This window comes from Sorex fumeus, unplaced genomic scaffold, assembly GCF_029834395.1.
Source record: "Sorex fumeus unplaced genomic scaffold, SorFum_2.1 ptg000034l, whole genome shotgun sequence".
NCBI classification, from domain to species: domain Eukaryota; kingdom Metazoa; phylum Chordata; class Mammalia; order Eulipotyphla; family Soricidae; genus Sorex; species Sorex fumeus.
The window spans coordinates 27,714,135-27,730,484 of record NW_026606091.1 but is presented as its reverse complement, the minus strand read 5'-3'; the positions used below and the strand labels follow the sequence as shown (position 1 = coordinate 27,730,484).

Below are 16,350 nucleotides of genomic sequence, written 5' to 3'. Positions count from 1 at the left end.
GCCGCAGCGGGGTGAGCTAAGGGGGGCTCGCAAATGATTCTGTCTGCCAAGCCTAAGGGGAGGGAACCAAGGAGGCAACAAGAGGCAGAAGCGAAAAACTAGGCAGGACCTCTGAGAGACCCACTCTAGGAGGTGGAGAAGATGGATGAGTCAGGAATCACCGAATTTGACAAGAATCAAATGTGAGGTTTGCTCTGACAAAATGTTAACCAGAACCAAATGACAACTGGCTGAGTGGACAGCAACATTCCTGGAGTCAGAGATCACCTTGTCCCAGGTGAGGAAGACAAGACTTAATGCCCACTTGGTGACAGGAAGCCACCAGGCTTCATTCCATGTTCCTGCAGCTGCCAGGATTAGCCACTGAGCACCCCTAGGTCTGGCCTGGCTGCTTCTGTGGGAGACCAGCGAGCCTGGCAGAGGGGTTGTCGTGGTCGCTGTCCCCACCGCCCCTCCCTCCCCAGGCCTCTCTCTCTCCTTTCTGTCCTTGGAGCCCCTGCCCTCCCTGCCCATCCCCTCTCCTCTCCTCAGGCCCGCAGAGTTCTTGCTCCCGCCTTATCTGGTGTCCACGTTCTCTCTGTCCTTCTGTCTCTGCTTCCTCCCAGACTGGCAGCAGCCAGTTTGTGGGGCCTTTGAGACCGCAGACCCAGTCAGTCCCTGATTAGTTCCCCGTGTTGCACAGAGACTTCCCTTTCTGAGTCCTGGAGGGCTCTTAATGATCCCACAGAATCTCCCCATCCCAGCTCTGCCCCTTTCTCTGAGACTCAGTCCATCCTACTGGGAGCTGGACACCAGACTTGGCCTTGGGGAAGCTGGACGCTTCTCTGGTGTTGATCCCGGCCTGTTCTGGAAATCCCTCTCAATACACACACTCCCAACTCGGGCCACTCAGCTTGGCCACGCTGCCCTCATGAGTCCTGCAGCCTTAAAGGAACCCCAGCTCCCCCATATCGCCCGTGCCCACTATGGCACCCCCGAGTGCCCCTGTCCTCCCTGCCCTGAGCACATTCAGGCCCCAGTGGTCTGCGGCTGTCTCTTGTAGCTCTGACATCTCCCCCTCTCACTTTCGCTGTGCTGAGAATCAAATCCATCTCCGATGCTGGGGCACAGGGTCAGTGTGGGCTTTTGCTGTCTGGGGAGCCTGTGGGAAGTGAAGGGTTCCACACTGGGGTGAGGTTCTGGGCAGCAAAGCTCCATCCAGTCCTTGAGAGGCTTAGAAAATACCTGGAGATTTGTAGGTCCTTACCTGAGACATGGTCTGGCCACTATGGGTGGGAACCCACGTAGCATTGGAGCAAGGTGGGGGGCTCTCCCTGGGGGGCACTGCAGAGGGTGTATAGACAGGATAGGCACCATGGGTGGGCAGTGACAGGTTCTGGACATGGTGAGACTCCACGGCACGGATTCCTCATCATCCAGAAGCAGGAGCCATTTCCTTGCAGGACCCGCCCCGCCCAATGCCACACACCCACACAGCCTAGGATGGATCCACTTATTGAATTAGTCGTGGTAACAGGAAGGTGGTTGTCAGGGAGAGTGGCCCAGTCCTCCTCCTCTCTCTCCTCTGCCACCGATTTATGATTTCATAAACTGCCCCGATACATGCCTACCACTCAGTTGCTCTGACTTCTAATGTCTGCTGCTACAGTAACTTATCAGTCCTTTTTTCTGGCAATTTTTCAGGTTTTACTGTTATTATTCAATCTATTATGTATAATAAAGTTTCTCTTTCTCCTCCTTCTTCCTCTCCCTCTCTTTCTCTCTTTCTCTCTCTCTCTCTCTCTGTCTCTCTCTCTCTCTGAGCTTCTTAAAGTTTTCCATTAGCAACCCCTTTTTGTTAGGAAATTTTTTCCGTGGCCCCTGATTTTGAGGTATGTAAAATAAGGATACAAATATTTATTTGATAAATCATAAATAAATTTATTTGATTTTTTCTTTCTTTTTGGGTCACATCCAGCGATGTACAGGGGTTACTCCTGGCTCTGCACTTAGGAATTACTCCTGGCAGTGCTCGAGGGACCCTATGGGATGCTGGGAATTGAACCTGGGTTGGCCGCCTGCAAGGCAAACACCCTACCTGCTGTGCTATCACTCCAGACCCCTACATCATAAATAAATTTAAAGTAAAACAAGTATCTTTTAAGTTATGCAAACCCCGTGTGTAGTCTTCATCTACAGTTTAAGAAGCCAGACCTGGTGCACACATAACCTGCTACCCTTATTTCTACACATATGTGAACAAAAGTGTGCACACATACATGCATACACATAGTCCATCTTCACTTTTACATACAAGTGCACACACATAAACATGCCCACTTATACACATGCACATACAGTACAATCCACACGTCTATACACATGCATACACACACCATGTACATACAGTGCCATCCTCACCTCTACACACGAACGTAAGAGTGAGACTTCGGGCAGGAAACGCAGGTCAGGGATGGGGCCGTTGCCTTCCAGGTGTGACACCCTAGATTCGATCCCCCGTACTGAAGGGAAAATTGCAAGTTTGATAGAATGCTGTTGGAATATAGCTCCAAATATTTTAGGCTTAACATTGGTTTGCCCTTTCCCCTTTGCCATGAGGAACTCCGGTTTATTACAGTGCTCGTAAGGCACTTCCATTCCACTGTTTTTATCTGTAAATTCTCCTTATGCTCTCCTCCCCAACCAGTTAATCAGCTTTTCCCCCCTAATCAGTATCTGTTCCTTTGTAAGTTCAGATCCTTCTAGACACTGAAATTGTATTGTAAGTTAATATTGCCTTTCTCCTCTCCTTATGCCTTATGAACAGTTTACTTTAAAGCAATGCCCTTTTTGTATAGATACAGGAAGACGGTTAACATTATGCTTTGTAATTTAGGATTTAATTGGCTTTGAATATTATTCACTGCCGGGCATCTGCTTTCTTGACTTACGCCTCAGTTGCCCTTAGTTCCTAACACCCCAAAAGCAGGGTCCCGATGAGGGACTGAATGGACCCAGGGCAAGTGGTGAGCTACCCTGGCATCAAAATGGGCCAGGCCAAAGTGCCACGATTCTTAACTATAAGAGTTTGATCATAGACAAATGCTGTCATGATCCAAAAGTAACGATGAGACTAGGATCCTGGTAGAGGTGGGAAAGACTATCTGGGCTGAGCACTGTAGTCTGAGATCGAGATGGTCCTCGGAGGGCAATTCTATAAGTTTAAGGTATTTCTCACTGTATCCATACAAAATTATTTATATTATATATGCTAATATGCTTGTTGGACAAGGAGAGGAGAAACACACCCATGGGATTCCGCTCGAGGGTGGGTCGTCCTGCTGAGAGAGGATCTGTCCTAGGAGCGGCTTTCCCTGAGGGAAAGAATTCTACCCCTATTGATTGTGACCACACCTATGTGTAATTATTATCCCAATCCCTCATCCTGGGTGATATAATGAGACTGTAGAATGAGTAAGGGGAGGCAGAGGAGAGAGAGACCGGAGTGGATGGAGAAAGGACTGGAATAAACTATAACTAAGACCAACCAGACTGGCCCTTGTTTCCTTCCTTCGTCTGCCCATCGCCATCGACCTCCCCAGGGTGGGGGAAGCAGGGTGAGACTACCGAACGCGGGTGGCGGGAGAGACAGAGCCGCCACCGCAGCTGTGCCCTTTTTGAGTTCACACATCTGGCGTTTCTGGGTGGGCCCGAACCACCAACCTTTCGGTTAATAGCCGAAGCTGTGCCCTTTTTGAGTTTACACAGAATGCTGCATGAGAACTCACTCCTCAGCAGACTGGAGCAGGGCAGTGTCCAGCCCTGGGCCCAGTATACACTGTGACTCAGACACAACAAGGCAAGTGGCAAAGCTTTTAGAGACTTTTTCTCAAGAGGGGTCATTTACTCTATTTGTTTCTCCTTTTACTTCACCAGGGGGTGCTGAGGACTCACAGCTGACTCTGCACTCAAGGGTTCTCTCCTGGTGGCTCCAGGGATCAAATGGGGTATGGAGATCAAACACTCATCAACCGCATGCAAGGCAAAAACCTTACCCACTGGACTGTCTCTCTGGCCCTGAGGTGAGTAGCTTGACTTTAAAGTCTAGTCCAGTGCCATAGAGGAAAGGGGGATTTCCCATGGAGACAGCTGACAGCACCCTTTAAGTAGAGCACATGCTGGTTATTTTAGAATCCAGATCCCTAACCCATGTGGAGGATGCTAACTAGGAGGAAGCTGTCTCAACCTTGCTCTGGTATTTCAGGCCAACTCCCTTCCCTCGCTGGCCTCCCGCTGATCACGCCAGCTACACCAGCACAGGTTTCTGGTGCCTTCCAGATCTGAATCCCTGGGCCTAGGATTCAGAGGAATTTTCTGCCAATAGGTTTGAGGGGCCAGAGCGATAGCACAGCGGGTAGGGTGTTTGCCTTGCAAGTGTCCGACCTGGGTTCAATTCCTCTGTCCCTCTCAAGAGCCTAGCAAGCTACCGAGAGTATCCCTCCTGCACGGCATAGCCTGGCAAGCTCCCATGGCATATTCAATATGCCAAAAACAGTAACAGCAAGTCTCACAATGGAGACGTTACTGGTGCCCACTCCAGCAAATCAATGAACAATGGGAGGACAGTGCTACAGTGCTACAGATTTGATGGCTAAGGGGATCAGGTTTCCTAGGTGGACAGCACCATCTCGTGGGCACGTCAGAGTAATACAGTAGGGACTGGTCAGACCCAGGGTTGATGCCTCTCCCTTAGTCCCACAGGAATATGCTGTTCCTCAAACACCATCCCTGGTCCATGAGATTGGCACCACCTGGAGCTCGTGAGGTGGCAGCATCTCCCCTCCTGGGCCTGATCCTGCCTCTTCACAAGGTACAGGTAAGTCTGTGCACATTGTAATAAGCCTGAAAATAACTGCTTTGCCGAAGGAGAAAAAGGACGCCAATGAATTGGGAATGTAATGTTTCATCCATATTCGACCATCAAGAAACATGTAAGTAAAGGTAACAGGCCCTCCCGTTGATCGTCCATTTGCTCGAGCGGGCCCAGTAACGTCTCAATTGGAGACTTTGTTGTTACTGTGTTTGGCATATCAAATACTCTCGGTAGCTTGCTGGGCTCTCCGAGAGGGGCGGAGGAATCGAACTCGGGTCGGCCATGTTGGCCGCGTGTAAGGCGAACGCCCTACTCGCTGTGCTATCGCTCCAGCCCAAGAAACATGTAAGTAGCCCATTTAAATAAAATGAATCCTGCCCAGCTGACACAAAGGGGCTTGTCCAGCAACAAAGGTTCAGTTTCCTGGGAGACTGAGAACCTGCTTTGCATGAAGGTTGGTCCCAACATCCCTGGGAGCAACCCCTCAATAAAGAGATGGGAGCAACCCCCAAGCACTACCAGGAATGGTTCTGTACCCTCAGTCTCCGAAAATGTTCTTGGGAATTGATAGTTTTTTTTCTTTTTGGATCACACCCAGGAATGCTCAGGGGTTACTCCTGGCTTTGCACTCAGAAATTATTCCTGGCGGTGCTTGGGGGACCATATGGGATGCTGGGGATCAACCCGGGTCGGCCACGTGCAAGGCAAACATCCTACCCACTGTGCTATCACTCTGGTTCCGGGAATTGTTACAGGTTTTTAAAAGGGAATCTTTTCACCTGGTAAGCAGGCATCTTTCAGAGAGATGGGCACCTCTGAAACCAGTTCCAAACACACCTGCATCATTTATAATATTAGTCAAATAACCCACTGGACCAGAGAAAGCAAAATAACAGGCTAATCTGCAGAATTCCTGTGTCCTGGCCCCCATAGTCCCCTCACCTCGAGAGTGAGCAGAACCTGGAAGATAGTGGAATAACATTTTAAAAAAACAAATTTTGTAGGATGGCATTAAGGCCGCTAATCATTTAACTTTTAAGTTTTTTAATGTTAAATGAAGTTGACTTTTTAACCTCATCAGCTGACTCTCAACTTAAGTCTCAGTTTAACTTTTAACTTAAAACTTAAATCTTTTTCAACAAAGGAAATTATACTGGGTAGACCTCATTTAATTCAGTGAACACTAAAAAAGAAATAATATCATTTAGCAACAGACCCTCTCCTACTGGCTGAATCAGCAGCAAACTCATGCTAATGGAGAGGGGTGAAAAACAACCAATGGGCTTTTAGAGTTGTTTTAAGTTGCTGAATCATAAAATCTTTCAAAGCTGTTATTAATATATTCTGAGAACTAAGGAAATCTGTTCAAAGGATTAATGGAACATGTGTTAACATTAAATCAATATATTGGGGATCTCAGCAGAGAAACAGACATCATCAGATGTTTGAAGAACCAGAGAGATATTTGGAGTTGAAAGTACTGTAACTGAAATTTAAGACCAGAAAAACTCACAAAGCTTCATGATGTCAACAGGTTTGAGATGGCAGAAGATGTGAAATGAAAAGATTATTCATTAGACATTATCTAACTTAAAGAACAGAGAAAGGAGCAGCAAAAGCTAAGACGAAGACCATCCCATATTGACTTTTTAAAGCTCTTTTTCTCAAAATCTCAGTGAATCCCAAGGATGATAAACACAAATCCACTACACCTAGACATCTATTCTTTTTTGTTTTGTTGTTTTGGGGCCACATCAAGAGATGCTCAGGGGTTATTTCTGGTTCTGCACTTAGGAATCAATCACTCTCGGTGGGGCCTGGGGGACCATCTAGGATGTCAGGAGATGAACCCAGGTCGACTGTGTGCAAGGCAGTGCCCTTCCCGCTGTGCTATCACTCTATGTTTACACCAAGAGACATCCTAAACTGTTAACACACACACACACACACACACACACACACACACACAGAAAAATCTCAAAGCAGCAAGAGAAAAATGACTCGCTACATATAGGCAAATGGTACATATATGGGTAATATAAGAGAATGTGGGGCTGGAGTGATAGCATGGTAGGTAGAGCATTTGCCTTGCATGTAGCCAACCTGGGTTCAATCCCTGGCACCCCATATGGTCCCCTGAGCACTGCCAGGAGTGATTCCTGAGTACAGAGCCAGGAGTAAGTCCTAAGAACTGCGGGAAGTGGCCCCAAAACAAAAAAAAAAAGTAAGCAAAATAAAAAAGATAGTCCATGATATCACAGTGGGGACGGTAGGGTTACAATTCTACTGATGCAAATGTGCTGTCTTTTACTGGAAATAACAGGAAGAAGTTGAAAAGAGTGTGATAAGTTCAGAAAGCATATTATGGGAACCCCTGCAAAACACGGCTATGAAATCCACAGAAAACATTCTCTTCTCCACGAGACTGACAAAGTAGTGGGTGTGGCCTCCACCAAAATAAATAACTAAATAGAATTTTTTTTTCTTTTCGGGTCACACCTGGCAATGTACAGGGGTTACTACTGGCTCTGCACTCAGGAATTACCCCTGGTGGTGCTCAGGAGACCATATGGAATGCTGGGAATCGAACCCGGGTTGGCCGCGTGCAAGGCAAACGCCCTACCCTCTGTGCTATCGCTTCAGCCCCACTAAATAGCCTTTTTATTAAATACGTAAATACATCAGTAATCTCTCAATGCCCAGAAGGAATCAATGCCAGATTCCTAGATTTTACCTATCTACAGAGAGCATTTGCCTTGCACATGGCTGAACCGGGTTCGATCCCTGGCATCCCATATGGTCCCCCAAGCACTGCCAGGAGTCGTTCCTGATTGCAGAGCCAGGAGTAACCCCTGAGCATCGCCAGGTGTGGCCCCCAAACAATAAAAATAAAATTTGAAAATTATTTTTTAAAAAATGTGTTCTTGAGCCTGTGGATCTTTTTTTTGTCCTTTCAGAAATATATATATAGAAATATCTGGACTGGGTGAAGGAACCCAGAAGGTCTGGGGCACGGAGGTACAGCCTGTCATACAGCCCCCCTCTGACCCAAGAATCATCATCCTTCCGGACTCCACTTCTCATTCCTAACTGTAACATTTTTCTACCAGAAAATGTCCTCTACTTTCTTCTCATACATAGAATGAACCCTTTGTAAGTATGACAGAAGAATCTTCCCATCCCTGGGGCCAGGCTGAGAATGAATCCAAGGAAAGAGGACAGGTTTTTTGTTTTTTGTTTGGGGTTTTTTTTTTCCTTTTTCATTCTTATTATTTGTCTCCTCTTCAGTGCTCCAACTGTGCTTGAATGAGCCAAAGCTACAGCCGAATTACAAATCTCCTCAAGCGTCCACAGCATAGGGGGTCGCAGCATGAGGAACCTAGTACCTCTTGGGCCTGCATCCACTGCCCGCTCCAAATCCACGGTGATGGAGAACAGACCCCAGCGGGGGTAGTGTACACTGCAAGGAACATTTCTGTGGGGGGTGGGATGCTTGGGTCCTCAGGGGTCACTTCTAGAGGGGCCTGGGTACTAGAGGTGGTGCCAGGGATTGAACCAGGGATGGCTGCCCACAGGACAAGCACCTTAGGAAATCCCTGCCTGGCCCTGTGCTACAAGTGACCACTCAGCGCCCCTGCCTGGGCTTGACAGCTTCCAAGGAAGCTGCCGGCTATCCACCGAGTCCTTCCTAGAGTTGGCCAAAGCTATGGGTACTGCCCTCGTTTTATTTGGTTCACCTCTTAAGTTATTTATTTACTGGAGGGGGTCCTCCAGACCACTCTTGGGATAGAAAACCCTGGGGATTTGGGCCAAGCAGGCCATCTGCTTGAATGCTAAGACCTGAGGAGGTGATGCTTAGGTCCTGCAGTGCTGGGGGCCACCAGGGCCATCCCAGTGATGCTCGGGACCTCCAGGGCTGGAAATGGTGAAGCTCAGGAGGGGCCACGTGGGATAAATCCAGGGCTGGGTGTGTGCTTTGGTGACCCCTGTAACCATCTCCCTGCCGCTCCCCCTGATTCCAGAGCTGGGGAAAATGGGGGTGAGGTTTACAGAAGTAGAACAGTTTCCCCACCACCCCAACCCTCCCCCTGCAGGATCTGCCCTCACATCTGCTTCAAGGAGACCCCATTCCCACAGCAGCAGCAGCAGCCCCCAGGCTGGTCTCAAGCCCCGCCCAGCCCCTAGCAACTTCAAGTGAACAAGAGAAGACAGACCAAGCATTAGGGATCCTGCAAGAAAAAGGCCCCAACAGTTCCCCATCCCACCCCACCCCCATTCCCAGCGTGTCCCTTATCCCAGCATGCCTGGTGCCCGCTCCTCCCTGAGACTTCCAGGGTCTACTACAGCCCCAAGTCTGACAGCATGGATGACACTGCCCACTCACCGGGCGCAGGAGGAAGTAGTGGTTCTCGGGGACCGGGTCCTGGCAGAGCTCCATGACCAGGCTCTCCCTGCCCGCCTCCACCGCCAAGCACCCCTCGGGCTGGTGGGTGTTGTAGCGGATCTCCTTCCGGGATGTATACTCGAAGAACTGCAAAGGAGCCGTTTGTGGGCAACGGTTACTGTCGGCCATGGAGAAATGGACGGACACCAGGCGGGATCAGAGCGCAGGGGCCAGGCAGAGAGCCTGAGTGTCCAGTCTTGAGGGTCTGTGAGTGCCTGGCCAGAGTTCCCCAAGGCCCCCTTCTCATGCTCTGCTTCTTCCCTGGGTGTTTGAGACCCCACACTGTCCCTACCCTTGAGTTGGCCAGAAAATGGACGGTCTCAGTAGCCAAGTGGGCAACTCTGAGGCCTGAGCTGCCCTTTCTCTTCTCTGGGCTTTTCTGCCTCTTCCCGGCAAACTTGAGGGAGTTTGATCCAAGCAATGGCACCGTGGAATCACTAAAATGTCCTGTGCAGGCAGGAACTGCACTTCCAGGGAGAGAGCAGGCCTGGGTCACACAGGGAGACAGGGTGCTGGAATCCAGCCTCTCCGGCCAAGTAGGTGCCCTCCTGAGCCGACCCAGATCTGCAGGGTTTTCCTTTTTCTTCCTCTAACTGTAGGTATTGGTGCATGGTTAGTCATAACTGCACAAACAGGTTTCTCTGGGTCCTATTGGGCACTGCTTGCTCCGTTTTCTATTTCCCAGATGTTCTACAATGAGTCTGTATTACCTTTGCAGGCAGAGAATCAGTTCATCTCACCGCTCCAGAATTACATGGTGCAGGGCCAGAGGGATAATACAGTGGAGAGGGTGTTAGCCTTGCTGACCTGAGTTCAATCCCTGGCATCCCATATGGTCCCCTGAGCACTGCCAGGAGTGATGCCTGAGTGCAGAGCCAGGAGTAACCCCTGAGTATTGCCAGGTGTGACTCAAAAACAAAAATGAAAACAAAGAACTACATGATGTGAACCACCAAGAGGCCAAAAGGCACAATATTCCCAAAAAAGACATCTGAGTATGCATGGATCATGCAAGAGGAAATCATCAAATATAAACCACAAACATACAATGATGACAATTAGTTAAAACACAGAAGCCAGAGTCTGTGCATAGGAGAAAGAGGGACAAGAAACTCATCTTCATCCTAAGGCGGTTTCTCCAGTTCCTCTCGGGCATATTTGCTTCACTTTCTATTTCTCAAATATTTTACAATGAGTCTCTATTACCTTTATAAATTGAAGAGGTCAAATATTCACTTTTTAAAAAACACATAGATGTGCTGAAAGTAGATAAAGGACCAAACATAATGGCCTCTCAGTATCTGTACTGCAAACCACAATGCCCAAAAGTAGAGAGAGAGTAAGAAGGAAATTGTCTGCCATAGAGGCAGGGGATGGGGGTGGCGGGAGGGACACTGGGAACATTGGTGGTGGAAAATGAGCACTGGTGGAGGGATGGGTGTTTGATCATTGTATGACTGAAACTCAATCATGAAAGCCTGTAACTGTATACCACAGTGATTCAATAAAAAAATAATAAAAATTAAAAAACAATAACACACATAGATTTTCTCCAATTTCCCTCTTTAAGAGGCTCCCAAGACCTTGAACCCAGGGCCCCCTGCTGCCTTTTTCCAGAGAGAAGCGTCACCTACCTGGTTCTGGCCCAGGCCGTGACAGGTGTACAGAATGACCTGGTGCCCCACAATCTGGTTTTCATCAGGAGGATTATAGTCAAAGCAGAGTCCTTGCAGTCCTTTATTCTGGAGCTACCAAGAAACATAAGGGGAGTTTCCAGTTCAGGTTTACACACAACTGAGTCCAACCAGGATGCTGAGGGAGGGGAAACAGGAAGTGAGGAGGGCCTGGCACAAGAACCAGGCCCAAAAGTAAGAGCTTCTGGGACCTGAGCGACAGTACAGCAGGTCAGATGGCTGGCCTTGCACATGGACAAACCCCAGCACCCCACAGGACCTCCTGAGCACCGCCAAGAGTGATCACTGAGCGCAGAGCCTGGAGTAAATCCCTGAGCACCGCCAGGCATGGCCCCCAAACCAAAAGTAAACAAATAAATAAGAGCTTCTGATATTTTTACCTATTATTAACTTATTCATTTTGGATTTTTTTGGGGGGGGAAGGAGGAGAGCATCACATCTAGCAATGCTCAGGGCTTACTTCTGGCTCTGTGCTCAGAGATCACACCTGGTGGTGCTTGGTGGGGAATCCTATGGGGTGCTGGGGATAGTGCCCAGTTTGGTCACGTGCAAAGGCCTGAAGAGCATCATGCCCCATCATCCCCTCCAGGGCTGCGCTTGGACAAAAGAGAAATGCAGTGGGACGGGGTGGGGTGGGGACGCAGGAGACAAAGGCAGGGCGAGCAAGAGTGACACACTCCCTGGGGCAGGCAGCCCACGACGGCCTCCTGATCCTCTCGGCACCTCGGGAGACCTGGACACTTCACAGTGGCCAAGGATTTGATCGTATTCAAAGCCCGCTGGGCTCTGACCAAAGGGCTTCCAGAATGGGGGAAGCAGCGTCGCCCAGCCGTGCAGCCCAGGAGAGGGGAGTCTCTACCTTGGCATGATTTCTCTCCAGAGTGAATGGCACTGGGGCCGGAGAGGGTCTGGGGGGTGAGGGCACTTGCCAGGCAGGCAACCAAGCTCCAGTCTGACGCCAACACCATCATGAGTGACCCCTGAGCACCACCGGGTGAAGCCCAACCCCAACCCCCACAGCCCAAATACTTCCCATTTGTGTGCAGGGGTTTGGAGGGGGTGCGGAACGGGTGTTTAGGCCATACTTCGAGGTACTCAAGGGCCACTCCTGACGGTGTTCAGGGGACCACGTCTGGCACCGGGGATCAAACTAGGGTTGACCACACAGAGGGCAAAGATTAACCTTAACCCCGGGACTATCTCTCTGCCCCCCCCCCAAGAATTCTTTTCTCTTTCTTTTGGTGAACAACAGAAGTGACTCTCCTTTTCCTGCCCCATCCTCCTGTACCCCCCCACTGGTCCCCAAGGACCCCTGAGGTGGGAATGACTGACTGGCCCAGACACTGAGACTCGGGTGTGAAGTGATGTGATGGGTAGAGGTGGTGTGGAGAGTCCAGGCAAGCCTCAGTCTCCTCATGCACAAAATCACAGGCAGAACCTGACTCTCGTTCACATGCTCCCACATGAGCGAGCTGAGAGGCAAACCCAGCCGGGGGAGGGGAAGAGCCAGGGGATACAACAGGGGAGGGCCGGGGCTGGGGAGCCCAAGGGACCCCATCGAGGACCTGCCCCATGCAGGGGTTGGGGATCCTGCCGGCAGCCCCCCCCGGGCGCAGCCCTCTCACCATCCCGAAGCAGCCGGTCCGGTCCTCGGGCACGTGCAGCTCAGGATACACGTTCTCCAGGAACCACCTGAAGTCCTTACACTTGAGCTTCTCACGGAGCTGCTGCCTCTCGGTCATGTCGCCAAAGGACTCCAGAGGGGGGTCCATGCGGTCAGCCTGAAGGTCCTCCACAGTCCCCCACTCCACCCCACCCCAGTCCTGGGGCGTGATGATGCCCCCAAGCCCCAGTTGTGCAGGTGTGGGTGGGTGCCCAGGGAGAGAGCTGTGGCAGCCTGGGTACCACCCCCCCCCCCCCCACACACACACATGCGCGCGCACTCACACACACACAGGGTTCCCCGTTGCCCAGCTCCAGCCTGGAGAGACCCAGTGCACCTCGATGGTCATGAAGCGCCTAGGACATGATGGGAGCCCCAAACCCCAGCCCTGTGGGCATCCCTGGACACACAGCACTTCTTCAATGGGACAGATTGAGGAAGGCTGGCTGAGGTAGACACGCATGCAAAGACAAGAGATGGGGCTGGGATGAGATGAGATAGCGCACATATGCATGACCCATCCCCGGCACCACACACACACACACACACACACACACACACACACACACACACACATACTCTGCGTTGAAGAGATAGCTCAATGGTCAAGAGCACATACAGGAGGCCCAGGTCCGAGTCCCGGCACGGCAGGGAACCCCCAGCACTGAGTCAAGGGTAGACCCCAAGCACCTCCAGGTGGGGGTCAATAGTAAACAGGAACCAGAGAGCTCGTGCAAAGGGCAGGGCGCTTGCCTGGCAGGTGGCCACCCGGCCCTGGTCCCTGCCACCTCATTTGGTTCCCAGAAAAAAAATCACCAGGCATGATCCCTGAGTGCAGAGCCAGGAAGAGGCCCTGGCGACCATGGCATGGGACCTGACCTCCCCTCCACGACAGAAATACCCACGATCTGAAGAACATGCAGTGGCTGGAGGTAGCTGAAACCCAGCCCTGATTTTCCTAGAAGCAACAAGCTCAGGGTCCCCCAACCTGGGGTGGGCAGCATGAGCTGCTGGGTGTGATTCTCAAGGCCGGGTGGGCATCAAGAGACATCAGCAGAGGGTCATCACAACCATGGAGGAATCAAGTAGTCCCCCACTGGCCTCACCAAGGCCCACCGCAGCTTCTCCCTCCGGAAGTGGATGTGCGGGCACGGAGGGTGGAGGGAGGAGGGAGGAGGAAGGGGGGGGTTGGTTCTGAGGCGGCCTGCAGGGGTGAAAGCAGACGGGGCGGGCGGGAGGAGCTCACCAGGCGTGCGTGGGGGTTGCGGTGGTAGAAGAGCTCCTTGAACTCATCCAGCCACACTTCAGCAGCGCGGACACTGTTGGCCAGAGCCTTTTTGCGTGAGTAGGGAGCTTGCTTGGGGAAGACGTGGCTGACGTGTGAGCAGGGGTGCGTCTCCAGGGTCCCGCCACACTGCCAGATCTGCAGGGCAGAGGAGTGGCTGGGTGAGGGGAGCGGTTCCATCGGCACGGCTGTCCCTTGAGGACAGAGGCCGGGCACCAAGCATCACCCAAAAAGACACTGCCGAGACCGCACCCTCCAGGCCATGAAACTGGCGACCCCCGCCCACCCCACTCCTCACCCCACCGCCCATCCCTGCCTCACCCACCCCCATGCACACGCGGGCTCCAGAACGCAGCCAAAGAACAAGGGAGCGGCCCCAAGGTCTAGCCACCAGAACCAAGACCACAAGCCCATGCACTGCTTGCTCATGCGTGGGGCTCACAGGGCCCAGAGTGGGCCCGGCCAGGAACCCGTGGGTGGGTGACAGTCCACACGGGCGGATTACCTGATCTCCGAGCCAGAGAAGAGAGGAAAGCAGCTAGGAAGGAGAGAATTGGGAAGGGAGAAAGAGGAACTGCCAGACACAGGAAGAGCAGGCTGGCAACTGGAGGAGAGGCAGAAAGACCATTAAAAGCGCACCTCAAAACCCAACAAGGTAGACTCATGCAAGGGCAAGAGAGGTGTGAACCATCACACCCCACCACTGGTCCCCAGGATGAACCATCCAGAAAAGCAGCTGAAGCGCTGGAGACACAGTACAATGGGGTTGGGCACCTGCCTTGCATGTACCTGACCCAGGTTCAGTTTCTGGCAGCTCCCACGGTCCCCTGAGCACCGCCAGGAGTGAGCCCTGAGTTTGGATTTCAACCAAATTCAAAAAGAAAATTTTTTTGAAAAAAAAAGACCCAAAAGGACAGTACCTTACGATGGCAGAAGGAAAGCCCTGCGTGGAAGATAAAATTTCTATTTGGTTCACTCTTTATGCAAAGCTGGGATGTTCTATTACTTAAAAAAAAAATTCCAGGGGCCAGAACACTAGTACAGCGAGTAGAGCATACTGCCTGGCATGGGGCCAACCCAGGTTCAATCCCCGGCATCCCATATGGTCCCCCGAGCACAGATAGGAGTCATCTCTGAGGGTAGAGCCCAGTGTAACCCCTAAGCACCACTGTGTGTGGCCCCAAAACAAAACAAGCAAGCAGAAAAGATGAAAAAATTTCTCACAAAAATTAAACAGAGGGGCTGGAGCGATAGCACAGTGGGTAGGGCGTTTGCCTTGCACGCGACTGACCCAAGTTTGATTCCCAGCATCCCATATGGTCCCCCAAGCACCACCAGGAGTAATTTCTGAGCACAGAGCCAGGAGGAACACCTGAGCATCGCAGGGTGTGACCCAAAAAGCCAAAAAAAAAAAAAATTAAACAGAAATTTTTAACATCATCAAAAAGCATGACCAATGGCATATGGTCTTGAAATGTAATATGCCAGACACAAGTTCATTGGGAATCCCACGGAAATGGCGGGGGTTCTCACAGAACTGTCACTCGGGGATTCTGAGGGCAGAGGGCGGACTCAGGGGGTCACTCGTTTAGAATGTGACTCTTGCTCCGGCCTGCACGTCCAGCCACTGAACCTGACCCCTTTAACAAGCTCTCCCGAGAATCCTTCTCGGTGTCAGACTCTGAAAGTCACCCTGCTACATACATACAGAGGCGACTTCCTAAAGAGCTCAGCAAGCCCGGCGACCAAAGGTGGACCAGGAGGCAGGATGCTGTGTCTGGGGCCAACCTCGGCCCAGGGCAGCAGAGGGAAAGAAAAGAACCAGGGGACCTAGGAGGTTCCTTCCCTGCCTCCTGCTTTTCTAGTTAAAAGCACGTTCTGTGAGAAGGTCAGATGAGAGAAGCACATATATAGGCTGTCCACGTGTCCACTCTCAGGACACTGGACAAAAGGCCAAGGCGGGGAAAAGTCCAACAGGTTTTCATGAAATCCAGAGAGACAGAGGCATGGGGGGAGAGAGAGAGAGAGAGAGAGAGAGAGAGAGAGAGAGAGAGAGAGAGAGAGAGAGAGAAAGAGAGACAGACAGACAGACAGACAGACAGACAAGCACGGCTACAGAAAGAGACAGAGACAGACACGGAGCCACAAGAGAGCAACAGGAGAGGCTAAACACGCACAAGGGGAGACTAGAACACTTACCCGAAAGGAGAATTCGAGGTTTTCTCCGCCCCAAACTTCCATTCCTGTATCATAAGACCCCAGATACTGAAAATATTTCTTACTCACAGCAAACAGCCCACCAGCCATTGTCGGGGACCTGGAAGAGTTGCAACACCTGCGTCTCAGTGCCGGCCGCAGGAACCCTTACCCAGGCCTGATCTGCCTTCATCAGTCTGGGAGCACTGGTGGTGG

At 51.2% G+C, this 16,350-nt stretch overlaps 1 pseudogene; it reads right to left on the bottom strand.

Annotated features, from left to right (window-relative positions):
• Positions 1-2,353: 2,353 nt before the first annotated feature.
• Positions 2,354-16,350, bottom strand: part of LOC130026602 (polypeptide N-acetylgalactosaminyltransferase 12-like) — a 210,256-nt pseudogene continuing 196,259 nt past the window's right edge.